The sequence below is a fragment of the Puma concolor genome, chromosome C1, assembly GCF_028749965.1.
Source record: "Puma concolor isolate L17-30 chromosome C1, mPumCon1.1.hap2, whole genome shotgun sequence".
Lineage (NCBI taxonomy): Eukaryota > Metazoa > Chordata > Mammalia > Carnivora > Felidae > Puma > Puma concolor.
The window spans coordinates 164,092,911-164,108,831 of NC_141674.1; the positions used below are offsets into that span (position 1 = coordinate 164,092,911).

Consider the following 15,921-nt stretch of genomic DNA (forward strand, 5'->3'; position numbering starts at 1 on the left):
TGAAACTCAAAAACATTTTCTCCTAGTCACAACCTTATCTAAGATGGTGGTTAGGCTCTCTTGGGCACCAGTCCTAAGGTTCAGTTTCCTGGGTAGACAAGTTTGTCTAACCTCTCTGTAAAGCAGAAAGTCCACAGGGGCACCATTGACCAGCCTGTTGGCCCAGGATATTTCCATGCATAACTGGAGATCCTGTAATGTTAGCACCAATCTCAAGAAGCAAAAGCAGCACACAGTTTCTTGGAAGATATCCAAGATGGTCTGCCTCCGAGCCAAAATAGCAACGTGTTGTTCCTCAGGCCACGAGTAAGAAATGCAAACAAGAGACTCAACCAGCAATGCTCACAACCACCAACCAATGAGCATGACAGAACTCTTAAGGTGAAGCCCCATCTGGGTATTTTTATCCGTTCCCAGGAATCACCACCATCACAGTGAAGCAACACACAGTCACCTGCGTATGGTGTTTTTGTCTGAGCCTATACAAAAAGCACTTTAGTGAGCAATGACCTCTGCCTTCTAAAAAGCCACAAAGGCTGATGCGTGTACCATCCCAGCAATGGGGGTGCCTGGGCGGCTCAGTTGGTTAAGCATCTGACTCTTGATTTCCACTCAGGTCACATGATCTCACAGTTCCTGGGTTTGAGCCCCGCACTGGGCTGCACACTGACAGTGTGTAGCCTGCTTGGGATTCTTTCTCCCTGTCTCTGCCCCTGCCCGGCTTGGGCACATGCATGCATTCTCTCTCTCTCTCTCTCTCGCTCTCTCTCAAAATAAATAAATAAACATTTAAAATTTTAAAAATAAATAAAAAATAAGCCCCAGCAGTGGACTTTCCTAATGAAGTTTGGAACTGGTGCCTTGTGGTTATATCTGAAGTGCTCCATAAAAGGAGTAAACAGATGGGGGCGCCTGGGTGGCTCAGTGGGTTGAGCATCTGACTTCGGCTCACGTCATGATCTCACAGTTCGTGAGTTTGAGCCCTGCGTCGGGCTCTGTGCTGACAGCTTGGAGCCTGAAGCCTGCTTTGGATTCTGTATCTCCCTTCTCTCTGTTCCTCCCCTGCTCGCGCTCTGTCTCTCTCCCTCTCAAAAATAAATAAAGGTTAAAAAAAAATTAAAAGAAAAAGGGTAAGCAAATGATGCATGCACACGTGTATAGTAGATGGTGAGGACAGGCGGTTTCAGGGTTATGACCGTGTGTGTCCTAATAGAAAATAAGGGTCAGTATAATGGATGTGTATACGCATATAGTGAGGTAGTGTGATTTTCAATGGATGTAAATAAAACAAGATCTGCTAGGCATACCTGGACAGCGTCTAGCAGAAATCCCACCTCCACCAATGACATTACAAAGAAAATCTCAGGGTAATAGCTAATGTTCTTTCTTCAGCAAGTACACAATGAGATTCAAGCATAAAGAACTCAGGGGGTTTGCTAAAATATAACTCGATTTTATATATTACACATAACACACATACACTATTTTAGCTAAATGAGAGATGCCACTTGTTTATCAAACATTTAGTCAAAAACAGGCAAGGTGAAATTTCAGAGTCATCAGTTAACTTAACTGATAAGTTAAAATGTTTATGAATGCACTGTTTATAGACGGTGCCCAATGGGGAGCCACTGTAAGCCCCTGAACGGGCATCCCACACATCCTCCGAGCCTCAATCTCCCCATCCCTACAGATTTCTCCACTCAACTTCCACATAGTGTTTTATTGTTGTCAAGGTCACAGGACTACTGGCATTCAAGCCGGAACTGGAAGTGTTGAGCTCCTATCTTTCTGCTCTGTCCACCTTCCCACTCTACTTTGACCAGAGGATCCAATGGAAAAGACATCAAATAAATGAGCTGGTTGATAGCAGGACTTAACCTGAAAGTGGCTTAATTTTCAAGAGTCCACACTGCCTCTGAGGATTGAAAGGCATCTAAAGGCAGAGGCAGAGCGAAAGGAAAGGAGACCCAGGGGCCACATGCATCAGTACATGGGGGCCCTCAGAAGATGCGAGCGTTCGCAAATCCCAGCGCTGAGACTATGGTAGATCTCGAGAGAAAAGCTGCCAATTCCCCGCGGGGGGGGGGGGGGGGAGAACTACTCTCCCTCCCCATTGACCACTCACCAGCTAAAACCTAATGGCAGCTGCCTACCAAGGTTAGCCCTACCTAAAGCCACCCAGGCAACAGGAACCCAATCCCACCTCAGGATTCTGGGAGTCCGGACCAGTGGACTTCTGGCCTTGAGCACGACTTGTATTTTTAAGTGGTCGAGGGAGAGTTCAGGGTCCCTCAGATTGGGCCACGCGGGGAGACACTGGGTCTAGAGACTTCCCCGTTCTCCTCAGACGCCCTGTCTTCCTATAGCGAAGTCTCCAGCAAGGCTGACTGCGAGAGCCACAACACGGGACTGCGTTCTCTGAACCCACTCAACTTTCATGGACCTTTGGGGCTCTGCACAAGGACACCCACCCTGAGGAACTGCTCTGGCTACATCAGGTCAGGACTCCAGCGTCCGCCTCTCTTGGGAGCTCATGTCCTCTGCCCGATTTAGCTCCCTCTAGTCAGACATGTCAGTTCGCCTGTCTGGTCTGGGGCGCTTTCCCAGCATGAGGCCCTTGGCTTGTCGAAGCTCTGGCAGTTTGGGCAGAACATAACAGACTTATCTTTCAGGGGACTCTGATCTGGACAATTCAGACTCGCTCAGGAGACTCCGTCCTTCGAAGGTATGACTCTGATGTGTTCTTTTTCTGAACAGGACATCCCTTTCTGAAGCATCTGGGCCTTTAAAACACTAACATTAGAAACAGAGTAAAACTTAATGAAGGCAGATATCAAGGACCCACAGGATTTCTTCATTTTCAGTTCGGACTTCTGCTGCCCAGACACAATCTTTCTGCCATCTGCGTCAGGTTAGCTACAAAGCCCTGTTATTATTCTGGGCTACACAATGCTGGCCCGACCTCCCCGAATACAAGAAATTGTGCTGATTGATTTAGTTATTCTGTTCCTATAAACGACCCCAGTTGTGCAGATGTTTCTGATTAACCAATGTACTGCTGGAGTTATATACAAATAATTTTCTAATGAACTCAGCAACTAGCAGAACAGGAGACGTGGGATCTAGTCCCACCTCCCAGAAAAACAAGCAAAAGCAACAGTGCAGGGGCTTTTCAGCAATGTTCCAGGTTTAAATTCCTATCTGCTGTGATTCACTTTTTCCTCTTGATGTAATCCGCTATAACTTAGAACGAATGCTCTCAAAGAACCTTTGTCTTCAGATTTCTGGACTCGAAAGGGAAACTCCGTTAGCTCTGCGCGCTCCAAACTCCTTTAAAATTTCCCATCTTTTGTATTTCATAAATTTCTGTTTTTATTAAAACATTTATACTTCCGGAGACAATTTCTTAAATAATATACTTTTACGAGGAGAAAATTGGGACTGAAGAGTCTACATTGACTTTATCATAAAGAGAAATCAAGTGTTTTGTTTCACTTCAATACAGAACGATTAGGCTCAGTGGGGTTAGGCTCAAATTTTTCTCCTCCAGTTCTAGAAGACAAATCACATGCACATTAGAAAATTAAGGAAAAGACAAGACATGAATAATTCAAATGAATGGGATTTTTTAAAGTAAAGATAGTGACAAGTGCTCCCTGCAGAAATCATTTGAAACAAAACAGGAAAAAGAGATTAGAAAGCTTATCCTTCTAAAATAAATTATGCTGGCAAGGATATGGGGGAAACAGATATTTTCAAGTAGTGTTAGTGGGACCGTGAATTACTACAACTTTTGGAAAGTAATACCACTTTGGGGACTCTGACAGACAAAAATAAAAGCTTCTGTATGTTAGCTCGTTCGAATTTACACACATGGATGTTCAGAGAAGAACTGTTGCTATATATAGCACAAAACTTGAAACAACCTGAATGGTTAAATTGTGGCATGTGAAGCAGCCATGATATAAATAAACGAGTTTTTTAATTTTTTTTTAATGTTTTTAATGAGTTTTTTGATTTGGAGAGAATGTCTATGATGCTTTGGTATGTTAAAAAAAATCTGTGGATCTCAAAAAGATATCTGCACTCCCATATTCATTGCAGAATTATTCACAATAGCCAAGAGAGAGAAACCACCTATGTGTCCACTGGTAGATGAATGCATAAAGACGATGTACTATATACACACCATGGAGTATTACTCAGCCAAGAGAAAGACATCCTACCATTTGTGACAACATGGAAGGACCTTGAGGCTATTATGCTAGGTGAAACAAGTCAGACAGGGAAAGACAAAATGCCATATGATCTGGCTTAGTGGAATCTAAAAAGCCAAACCTGTAGAAACAGAAGGTAGAGTGGTGGTTACTAGGAGCTGTTGGGGGTTGGGGGGGAATGGGGAGATGTTGGCCAAAGGGTACAAACTTGTGATTAGATGAGTAAGTTCTAGGGATCTAATGCACAGCATTGTGATTATAGTTAGCAATAGTGAAACTGCGTACTTGGAAGTATATATTTGCAATCATAAATGTTCTCCCCACAAAAGAGAAATGATAATTATGTGACGGTGATGGAGGTGTTAAAGCTATGGTGGTGATCATATTGCCATATATAACTGTATCAAATCAGCACACTGTACCCTTACACTTACACAATGTTATACGTCAACTGCATGTCAACAAAAAAATCTTGTAGCCTAATGTGTATGTTCCTATTTTTAATAGAAAAAAATATATGTGCACATGCATTTGTATATAGTTATATAAGCAGAGACAGATGAAGGACACATCCTGAACAGATAATATTACCTTGAGGAGTTAGAACCTGAGATAAGAGAAAACTATTAGCCTTTTCTTCATATAGTTCTTCCGTTTTTGTCTTAAAAATTTTTTTTTGATGTTTATTTTTTGAGAGAGAGAGAGCACAAGCAGAGGAAGGGCAGAGAGAGAGAGGGAGACACAGAACCCAAAGCAGGCTCCAGTCTCTGAGCCGTTAGTGCAGAGCCCGATGCAGGGCTCGAACTCATGAACCATGGAGATCATGACCTGAGCCAAAGTCGGATGCTTAACTGTGCCAGAGACTGAGCATTTGGTCTGGTGGCTTTCTGAGCTCCAGGACACACAGCACTTCATCACATCAACGTAGAGGTGATGCACACAGAACTTGTGTACAGAAAGGGGTTTTATGATTTAAATAACACCACAGTAACACATTGTCCTTTAACCAGTTGAGAATTTTTTTCCTTTGCTTCTCCCACTTTCTTATCAAGAAAGGAAGGAAGGAAGGAAGGAAGGAAGGAAGGAAGGAAGGAAGGAAGGAAGGAAGGAAGGAAGGAAGAAAATTAAAGGAGAGAGATGTTTAAATACAGAGGTTTTAGTTCCAACATCTTATAAAATGTCACTCAAGACTTGCCCTAGTTTTAACAATAATCTAATTTCTGAATGTGTCTCAAATCACAAAACAAAAAAAATTTTTTTTAAAACAGTGCTTAAAACTCTAGGGAAAAGAACAGTATGAAATTTTACTCAAAAAAACCTGAGATATTTTAAATTGACGCTTTGGGTTATTTCTTAACCCATGCATGGCAATCAAATCTTGGCTCTCATAGATAAGAATAGGCACTGCTCAACACAAATTGCTATACTACTTCCTAAAAAGGTTTTTAAAAGGTCTTCAACTACTCTGCCTTTTTTCCAGACGCTCAAAAACTGAATTAGAAATTTTAGTACCATCTGAAATCCTGTCTTAGTGTCTCTCAGCCTGCCTTCTGGGATGTGGGAAAGCAAACAGCTTAGACTTCTCTCACTCTCCCTCTCCACCCCTCTTCCTCTCAAATCCATACCACAGTCCTTCCAGAAAGTCCCTCCCTCACCACCTACATGTGCTGCTTATGACAGGGGCCTGTTCAAGAAGAGCCCATTTTTTTCCTCTTATATCTCAGGCTGATCTGACTGTCTCCATTATCTAAATATCCATCCCCACAACACAAGACTACTGTGGTTAAGACACTGATCTCACTGTTTACATTTTCAGGAAAAAAAATAGCTAGCGTACATGTTTTCTCAAGATCTTCTCCAAGGTCTAAAGGTTCTCTACTTTTAAAATCTATTCTGCTGTGAGAGTGGGAGCAGGGAAGTCTCTGCATTTCTTGAAATATTACTTGGTAACATGTTTAACATTTCAACATTGCATCACTCTGGGATGTGGCCACATTTCTCGTGTGGTCCTTCTCAGGCCTAAATTCTTCAGTCAACAGACATAATCTCCTGCATATGTCTATAGAAAAATGCATGGAAGGTTTCAGAAATGGGTTGGGGAGACACAAGTGGTTGAAAAGCAAGAAATTCAACCAACTGCCCATTTGGTCTGTGTATGCCAAATAAATGACTATAGTTATCCTGTTAGTGAATGATTGGTTGTTGGACTTGACTCAATGGATTATTTGGGCATCATTAGCAAAAGCCAGCAGATGAGCTGATGGTCACTGAACTGTGCAATAAGAGTGCAAACTCTAATGAGTGACTGTGGACACCAATAATGCACCAATCATTATATATATATATATATATATATATATATGCTATATATATATATATATATGCTATATATATATATGCTATATATATACATGCTATATGTATACATAATATATATACAGTATATATATTATGTTTTATGTATACATAATATATACATATAAAATACATAAAATGTATATATATGACATATACATTATTGCTACAGTAGAATTCTATGCAGCTGCGAGAATACAGTAGTCCTAGGGGCACTTGGATGGCTCAGTTGGTTAAGCATCTGACTCTTGATTTCAGTTCAGGTCATGCTCTCACGGTTCATGAGTCTGAGCCCTGCATTGGGCTCTAAACTGATGGTACACAGCATGCTTGGAATTCTCTCTCTTTCCCTCTCTCTCTGCCCCTCTCCTGATGGTGTTCTCTCCATCTCAAACTAAATAAACTTAAAAAAAAAAGAATATAGTAGTACTATGTCCAAGAAATACTAAAAAGGTAAAACAAACAAAATGCAAACAATATCCATGTAACACAGTCTCAAATATGCAAGTAGATGGTGGGGGGGGGGTGAAGGCAGAAGAGGGAGAATAGGAGAAATGTAACCAACTGCATTTAGGTGTGGTAACGAGGTAAGGTGTACATATTACACATATTTAAAGTAGTCAAGTATTATGAAAGAACAGTTTATATATTTAAATAATATAAACATATACAGATATATACTAAGTGGAGTATGTATTGTGTAGGTAAGAAAATAGAAAATAAATAAAAATAAACTTTTAAGTTGTAGTGGTCTCTTCTTTATTTTTAGAACACTCTCCTTTTATTGACTATTAGCAAAGTCTATTATTTTTCTTCTTAAGTATTTGTGGCCAAGTTGAAGAATCTATAGGATTCAACATCAGGTGAAGAGAAGGGACAGCGTGGAGAAGAAAAGGCAATGCAAAGGCATACAGATGGGAATGGAACATAATAGTTTAGATGGAGCCCACCACATGCAAAGCAGTATATAATATGGATGAAGGTGAAATTGAGGGTCAAGGGTGCAGAGTTTGGAATCAGAATGGCGCGGGTTAAAATACTAGCTCTCTCACTAGCTATGTGACCTTGGGCACATTACCTAACTTCTCTCAGCCTCAGGTTCCATGCATATGAGCAGAACCTACATCACAGGGTTGTGTAGCTACTAAATGATTCAATTAAATGACACACAGTAAGTGGTAACATTAAAGAAAGCAAGTGAAAGAAGGAGGGAGAATGGAAGGAAGACAGGGGGGAAGAAAGGAAGGAAGGAGAGATTTTTTTAAAGCTTAGGCCAAATTTGAAGAATTTGATTCCCTTCATGTAACTAAGACATACAAGAAAATTGAAAAGAAGAAACTGTGTTATACTGGAAAGATGGCTTACTAGAAGAGAAAAAAAATATATCCATAGTGAGTAATGCTAAAATGTTAAATCACATAACACCACAGTGACATGTTTTTACAATGTGAGCCATGCTTACTGAAGCTTCTAAACTAAAATTGTAGGTGACTGTGTCTCCTGTCTATCTTAGCTAAGTTCTTTTATTGAGTATTAGCAAAGCCTATTTTTTGACTTCTCAGCAAGTATTTACGACTGATCTGAGGACTGTAATGCTAAGCATGCATCCCAGGAATCCACACAGGGGCCACCCCACGGTTTTAGGTGCTATTCCTGTGACCTAAGCAGCCCAGCCTTGGGCAGGCAGTCTAATCCACCGGTCACCCTCACACTGGTGATGGCCACCATGATTGTTACTATGTGCCACTTCCTAGTGCCAAGGGACCAGGGTATAGTGCGTCTTGTCTTTGCTTTCCCACCCTTTATCTGCCCCAATAACTTCAGCAGAGTAGGCTTGACTGGGTAAGCAGATCACAGGCTGCTGGCCCCCAAGCACTGAGATTCTGCTCTGTGAGATTCCTCCTTCTCCAGCTGTTAAGAGAATACACGAGGTGATTGGGGTGAAAACACTCAACAAATTACAGACTGTTAAGGGATTATTATATGTTAATTTATACAAAAGGCTGTTGCCATGTTTAGGCTGTTTTTGTATTTCCATTTGACAAAAGGAATGCCAACAGTGTTTTGCATATACTAACACTGGTAATAGTGATAATAATGGCTCACAAATACCAAGCAGCAGCAGCAGCACAGTCCCAGACAATCTGCTAAACAATCCATGACCATGACTTCACTGGACCCTCGCAACCCTACAGGATGAGGTGGTTACTCTCATTTTAAAGGCAAAGAAACAGAGGTCAAAGAACTTGCAGAAGACAGAGCTGGCACCAGAAGCAAGATCGGCCCAACCTCCAGACCCATGCTTTAACCTTGCATGTGACAGCGTATCAGCACAACCGAGGGGAGGGGGCTCTCAGAAAACAGATTCTGGGCCTCACCCAGATTTACAGAAGCGAGTCTTCATAAGCTTCTAGTGACACCCATGGCGAAGGACCAGAATATTTCAATACTAGTCCATGTGTGTTAAGCAGAACAGCATGACTCAACTAACTGTATTACTGTATCAAATAACTGTATTATTACAAAGTATTCAAGCGACAGAATTATTCTGACCTGACAGTAATCCCTACAGGGTAGGAACAAGTGACAAATGTTGGGCTGGGTGATACAATGAGGCTAAGGGATGAAGCATTAATTTGTCACAGCGAAGTGGAACCAGAACTGTTCCTCACTGGGGCAGGGAAGGGGGACTGCAATGGCGATGGGCCCGTTAGCCTTCCTATGCCTGGCCCATCAATATTTGCTAAATGGGCAAATCAGTGAAGGATGGACTCCCCCCAGCTGGAAGCAATTTCATTCTCCTCGAAATTCCTTGTATTTGACCTGTATCTTTTTTTTTTTTTTTTTTTTTTTACCTTATTTACCACATTCTGACTTGCATTTCACTGTTTGAAAGCTGCCTCATCTCTACCAGAAGGTAAGGGTCCAGGGGCAAACTCCCATCTCTTTCTGAGCAATGTCTCCCACTCCACTGCTGTGCCCTATGGCACAGCGGCGACCCCTAGCAGGGACCCTCAATGCTAAATGAGTATCTGGCTGGATTCCAACTGAGATTGGAATCTTCACTGATGTGCGTCCTGGCTATTCTCCAGGCTATGCCTCCCAACCTTCCAACACTTGGTGTAACTGTGGACCTGCTGGGACACACTGCAGTGGGACACACTGGCGGAGAGACCTCTGTATGGGAATCATGAGGAATTTGGTGGGCCTCACCGGAGGGCAGGCTTCAGGAAGACCACAACTCTGGGAGACAGAATCCTGAATACGAGATGCTTAAAAACAAAGGGATTACAGCCAACAAATAAAAGGTGCTTTTCTTTAGTTCTGTTCTCCTGATGTGCACTGCAGAAACCGTATGTTTCCTAAACTTACAACCATAGTTAGGAACACCCTGAAATATCAGACAGTGACATGGACCCAGGAATGAATACTTCCCACAAAAGTAAGCTCATCCCTGGCCAGAGCACCTGAGACAGTACATTTGAAAGGTAAGAGCATACCAACTTCTCTCCCCCCCTTACCACTTGAGCTCTTTATCACTCTTTTATCTTGGTGCTATACACTGCATGGTGTCCGTCTGATGCCTTGTGCTGTGCTGCCTTTTGCTGTTTCCTACTTCATCACCCTACCTGATCCTCACACCATGTGATGGACAAAGAGCAAAGTTTATCAACCCCATTTCTTGGATGAGGTAAGTTGAGTCTCAAGTTGCATGATATGCCAAGGGCACACGAAAGTGGCTGAACTCCCACAAGAGATTTAATTGGGGAAATAAACAAATGGAAGAAGGCATGAATGTCTCCAGTTGTAAGTAATTTCCTTGTCTGTAAACGTCCCAGAATTTTATCTGACCTTGCTTACCAATCACTTTGCTCTATATTACCAAACCCAAAAGAGTTCATGTGCTCGCCAGGGAGCCAAAGTGATGGCAGGGTTGGGTAGGTCCCAAGGAAGAAGATGACATGACTAAAATGTTCAATAACATCTTCCAATGACTGATAAATGGAGACAGAAGATGTGGTATATACACATATATATACATGGTATACACACACACACACACACACATGCACACTGAAATATTACTCAGCGATCAAAAAGAATGAAATCTTGCCATATGCAATAAGATGCATGGAACTAGAGTGTATTATGCTATATGAAATAAGTCAGAGAAACACAAATATCATATTTTACTCATGTGGAATTTAAGAAACAGAACAGATGAACATAGGGGAAGGGAAGGAAAAATAAGATAAAAACAAACCGGGAGACAAACCATAAGAGGTTCTTAAATACAGAGAACAGGGGCACCTGGGTGGCTCAGTCGATTGAGCGTCCAGCTTCGGCTCAGGTCATGATCTCGCGGTCTGTGAGTTCGAGCCCCGCATGGGGCTCTGTGCCGACAGCTCAGAGCCTGGAGCCTGCTTCGGATTCTGTGTCCCCCTCTCTCTCTGCCCCTCCCCCACTTGTGCTCTGTCTCTCTCTGTCTCAGAAATAAACATTTAAAAAAAATAAAAAAAATACAGAGAACAAACTGAGGGTTGTTGGCAGGGTGTAGGGTCAGGGGATGGGCTAAATGGGTGATGGGCATTAAGGAGGACACTTGCTGGGATGAGCACTGGGTGTTATATGTAAGTGATGAATCACTAAATTCTACTCCTGAAACCAATACTGCGCTATATGTTAACTAACTTGGAGTTAAATAAATTTTTTTAAAAATCTGCAAAGTCTAGCCTGCACACTTCCATAACAGCTAATGGGCTCCTACAGATGGATGGGGTTTTTTGGTTCCCGAGAACGTCGACCTTGAGGGGATGACAGGCAGGTAAAGACACAGAGCAAGAGCAGAAGGCAGTGTTGTGAGCACCAGAAGGAGAGGCAAGACGCAAAATGCTGATGGCGTACAGGGCTCTCTCAACTCAGAAAGTCAAAGGGTAATTTATACAAACTACAAACGAAACCAAACAAAACCTCCTTGGAGTTACTTTATCCGTTATAGGAAAAGGCATTTTTGAGGAGGAAAAATATACCAATGACTCAAAGTGAAGCTAAAGTATTGTTTTGAAATTGCCTTGGGAGACTGGCAGAAGAAAACCCACCCAGGGTGGGACTGTGTCCAGGGACTCCGCGGCAGCACTGCCTCGACACACAGGGCCAGCGATTGAGGGTGGGGTCCAGGCACTATCCGGGGGACTGCCGTTACAGGCAACTTTAAGAAAAAGGGACAAAGTCTACCCGGTCACTGCTAACAACTTGAGAGGGATCCCCAGAACGGAGATAAGGCCAGAAGCCAGAGGCCCAGGAAGGAATATTCCTCTGGGATAACGCAGGACCAAGAGCGGGCACAGACACACCCTTTGTTAATTTCAAAGTCTAACCACCAGTCGAAGTCGCCTCCGACTGGGTCAGCTGGTTTCTTTTACGCTTGCAACGTTCTTCAACGGTTCTTTTTTAGAGAGAAAAATGTGTTAGCAGAAAGAGGTAGGGGGAGTGAGACTTAAGTGAGGCTGTCCGGAAAGTCCGGGAGAGGCCCCGGGCAAGGGGAAAGGCGCTGACGGGGACTGGAAGCGCCTCTAAGGTCAATGCGCACATCTAACCCGCGCGTCTATACCGACCACAGAGAGAGCAGCGAGCTGCAGGCGGGAGCCCAGTTTGGGGAGCCGCGTTGCGAGATGAGCTCGATTCCGCCAGCGGAGAAGGCGAGGCGGTTCCTGGGCATGAACCGGCCCGAGGATGCCCGAAAGTCCCCATCCGCCCGAGCTGGGGGTGTAGATGCGGCCCCAGCGCATCCCCGCCAAGCCCCTGCCGCGGGGAACTACGGCCGCCGCGGGTCCCGAGCCCCCACCCCACTCCTCCCCGCCGCGGCCCCGGGGTCGGGGGAGCCCAGGAACGCGCGCGCCCAGGCGGGAGGCGCCCCGCCCCGCGGCCCCGCCGTCCGCGGCCCCTTCCTTCCCGGCCCGGCCCCTCCCGAGGCCGCGCGCCCGCGCCCACCGCCCGCCGCGGACGCAGCCCCGACGCCCCCGGCCGCCCCCGCCCGCTGCCGCGCGGCGCTCCCCACCCCGCCGTCCAGCCCTGCCCTCCCCGGCGGCCGCGGGCGTCTCCCCGGAGCCGCCTTGAGACCCCGCGCCCCGGTCGCGCGTCCCTTACCGCGCAGCGGCTCCGGGCGGCTCCAGGGCCCCGCGGCGCGCGGGGCATTTTTTTCCGGGAAACTTCTCCCCGGTCCGTAGGGCTGAGCCGGCCGGGCAGGAAAAGCGCTCAGCGCCGGGAGGCTGCGACCATCCGGGAACTTCGCGGAGATGTAAACCCTCCCCCTCGACTCCCCGTCCCCCCCCCCCCCCCCCCGCGCCTCCTGCGGCCCCGCCACATGTGGACGCGCCGCGAGGCCGCCGCCGGCCCTTCGCCCTCTCCTCCGGGCGTCGCGCCCGCCCAGCCTTTCTCCCGAGCTCTGCGCCCCTCTCCGCCCCCGGTCGCCCAGAGGAGCGTGGCGAGAGTGGGGTGCTAGGTGGCTGGGGCTCGTGGGTCCCTGTGTCCGCTCCCTGAGCAGTGAAGGCACGCGGCGGTGGGGTCCAGGACGGGCTGCTGCAGAGGAGCGGGAACTAGAAGGTGTGTACGACAGAGGGCCCTTTCCCCGGGACCCCGCATCCTCGCTCGCCAGCTCCCCGCCGCTGGGGGTCCGAAGGAAAGCCTTCTCCCATCGCCCTCTCCTCTGTTCTCAAAAGAGGGGGTCCAGCTTTGAGACACCTTAAATTAAAATTGGTGTTAAAAATGAACTTCAAAAGAGAGTGGAACCCACAGGGGCCCACGTGCAAGTGCATCCGTCTCCCCGTCCCCTGTGTGGGGACAACGGTGCGGCTCTTCCCGTGGGGAGATGTCGTTCCGCCCCTCCACGCGGGTGGGGTCCTTTCAGTAGTTTCGCCTCAAGAGGGGATGGGCTTATCAGGTACCCACATCCTCAGACACGGCAGGATCACAGTAAACATTTGGAGAAAGTGAAGAAGGTTCTACTCCATCGCCAAGGCTAACTCTCTTTACCAGGCTTGGACCAGCTGAGAAAGCGCCAGGACTCTTAAAGAAAAGTTAACACACACCCAGACGCCCCAGGTACTAGAATGTGTGCATTTGAAAACAACCACAAGGTATGATCAATGTAATAACCACTTGATCATAGGTTAAAATATCAAGGTTGTGTATCCCTCTGAATAAAAGCAAAAAGGGTGGGAATATGCACTCTCAGGGATTGATGTCCTAGGCTGAGGAAGTCGTTCCTCCTTGACTTTAGGCTGTTTCTGTTCCTCCACCGTTCCCATATACACATTTGCATCTTGACATACTCTTAACAGGGACAACAGTGCTTCTGGAAAAAGGTGAAGTAACGTGTAAACCCTTCCTATTGACAAACTTTGGTTCCTAATTATACCCGTCTTTTGAAGGTTTATTATATATTTGTCTTTCGTTTTAAGCCATTTCTATGGTAATATGCACGGGTTATGTTTTATATAAAACAGGGACCAGTGATTTCCTATATCAATATATTATTCCAGACTTGAAAACATACCCATAGCAGTTATCACAGTGTGGCATGGAAGTTAAACCAAGGAGCTGCCTGGTTTCCTTGCAAGCTCTCTAAAGCCTCTTTTTTTTTTTTTTTTTTTTTTGCTTCGAATAGGCATAACGAGAATTCTTACCTCCTAGGGTTGTTGTAAAGATTAAATGTGATAATCCCTCTAAAGAGGAGCAGAGTAGTGGCACACAAGTAGAACAGGAATCTTATCTTTGACTCCCCAAAGTTCAGCAGAGTACCTGTGCCCTGGGACCAATACTTGCCAGAAAAAGAACTCTCTTCAGTGTACATCTTTCAAAGATCCACGTAAATTTTAGCATTGGTATATACACAAAAGGAAATTATGAAGGTAACATACATGCCCCCACCCGTTATTTCATCATTGGAAGCCCAAAATTAATGATATCCTGAATTGTCCACTGGTTTAAATCGCCGTTGAGGCCAGTGTCCAGAATGCGTCTGGCTCTCTCTCAGACACCAATACTTCTCTCAATGGTCAAAACCTGAATAATATTTCATCAGTGGTAATTTTCTAGATTCAATAAGTGGGCTATAATTGTGTACAATGTTAACATTTGGGAAAGACGGGTGAAGTGTATCTGGAAACATTCTTTTTTAATTTTTGCAACTTAGTTGTAAATTTGAAATACTTTGAAGCTGAAAAAGGTCCAAATATTTTTTAATTAAAAAAAAAAAAAATGATGGAGCGCTTTGGTGCACAGTCAGTTAAGCATCTGACTTTGGCTCAGGTCATGATCTCACTGTTAGTGAGTTCTAGCCCCATGTTGGGTCTGCACTGACAATGCAGAGCCTGCTTGGGATTCTCTCTCTCTGTCTCTCTCTGTCTCTCTGTCTCTCTCTCTCTTCTTCTCCCTCCCTCCCTTCCTCTCTCTCTTTCTCTGGCTTCCTCTGCCCCCCCCCCCTTGTGCTTTCTCTCTCTCTCTCAAAATAAATAAATAAACTTAAAAACAATGGGGGCACCTGAGTGGCTCAGTGATTAAATGTCCAACTTCGACTCATGTAATGATCTCACAGTTCATGAGTTCAAGCCCCACGTTGGGCTGTCTGCTGTAAGCACAGAGCCTGCTTTAGATCCTCTGCCTCCCTCTCTCTCTGCCCCTTCTCTGCTCATGTGTGCTCTTTCTGTCTCAAAAATAAACATTTAAATAAATAAATAAAATAAAAATAGGAGAAAGAAAAAGAAAAAGAAAGAAAGAAAGAAAGGAAACCTGAGTGCCTAGGTGGCTTGGTTGCCTGAGCGTATGATTCTTGATTTTGGCTGGGGTGGTGATCCCAGGGTAGTGGGATCAAGCCTGTGTCAGGCTCTGTGTTCAGCGTGGAGCCTGCTTAGGATTCTCTCTCTCTCTCTCTCTCTCTCTCTCTCTCTCTCTCTCTCTCTCTCTTTCTCTCTCTCTGCCCCTTACCCCCCTCGAGCACTCTGTCTCTCCAAAAACCAAACCAAAACAAAAAAGAAGAAGAAAAAAAAAAAAGAAAACCTAAAATTCTACAAGAGATACCCTCTTCCTTGGGTAATGCCAAGGTGTAGCTTAAAATGAAGATACTGGTGTTAGTCGTAGGCAAAGGTACTCTGCTCATAAACCTTTGCCGTCATGTATGCTTTGATATAAATGCGTTAATAAGAGAAAATGGTTCGTTGAGTTTTGTTTGAAGATGAAGGTGGTCTAGAAATGTCATGATGCAGGAAGTAAGGAGAAGGGAGGGAGGTAGGAGGACATGGAGACTGACTAGATAAAGACAAGTTTAGCAGAGCAGAATATTGTTTAA

General features: G+C 44.9%; 1 protein-coding gene across 1 annotated transcript in view; it reads right to left on the minus strand.

Moving 5' to 3' along the window:
• WIPF1 (WAS/WASL interacting protein family member 1) overlaps positions 1–12,877 on the minus strand; it is a 134,237-nt gene extending 121,360 nt beyond the window's left edge. Inside the window, exon 1 of the mRNA XM_086718931.1 lies at positions 12,723–12,877. The gene's annotated coding sequence lies outside the window, so the exon portion shown is untranslated. The remainder of the gene's footprint in view (positions 1–12,722) is intronic.
• Between the last annotated feature and the right edge of the window lie 3,044 nt (positions 12,878–15,921).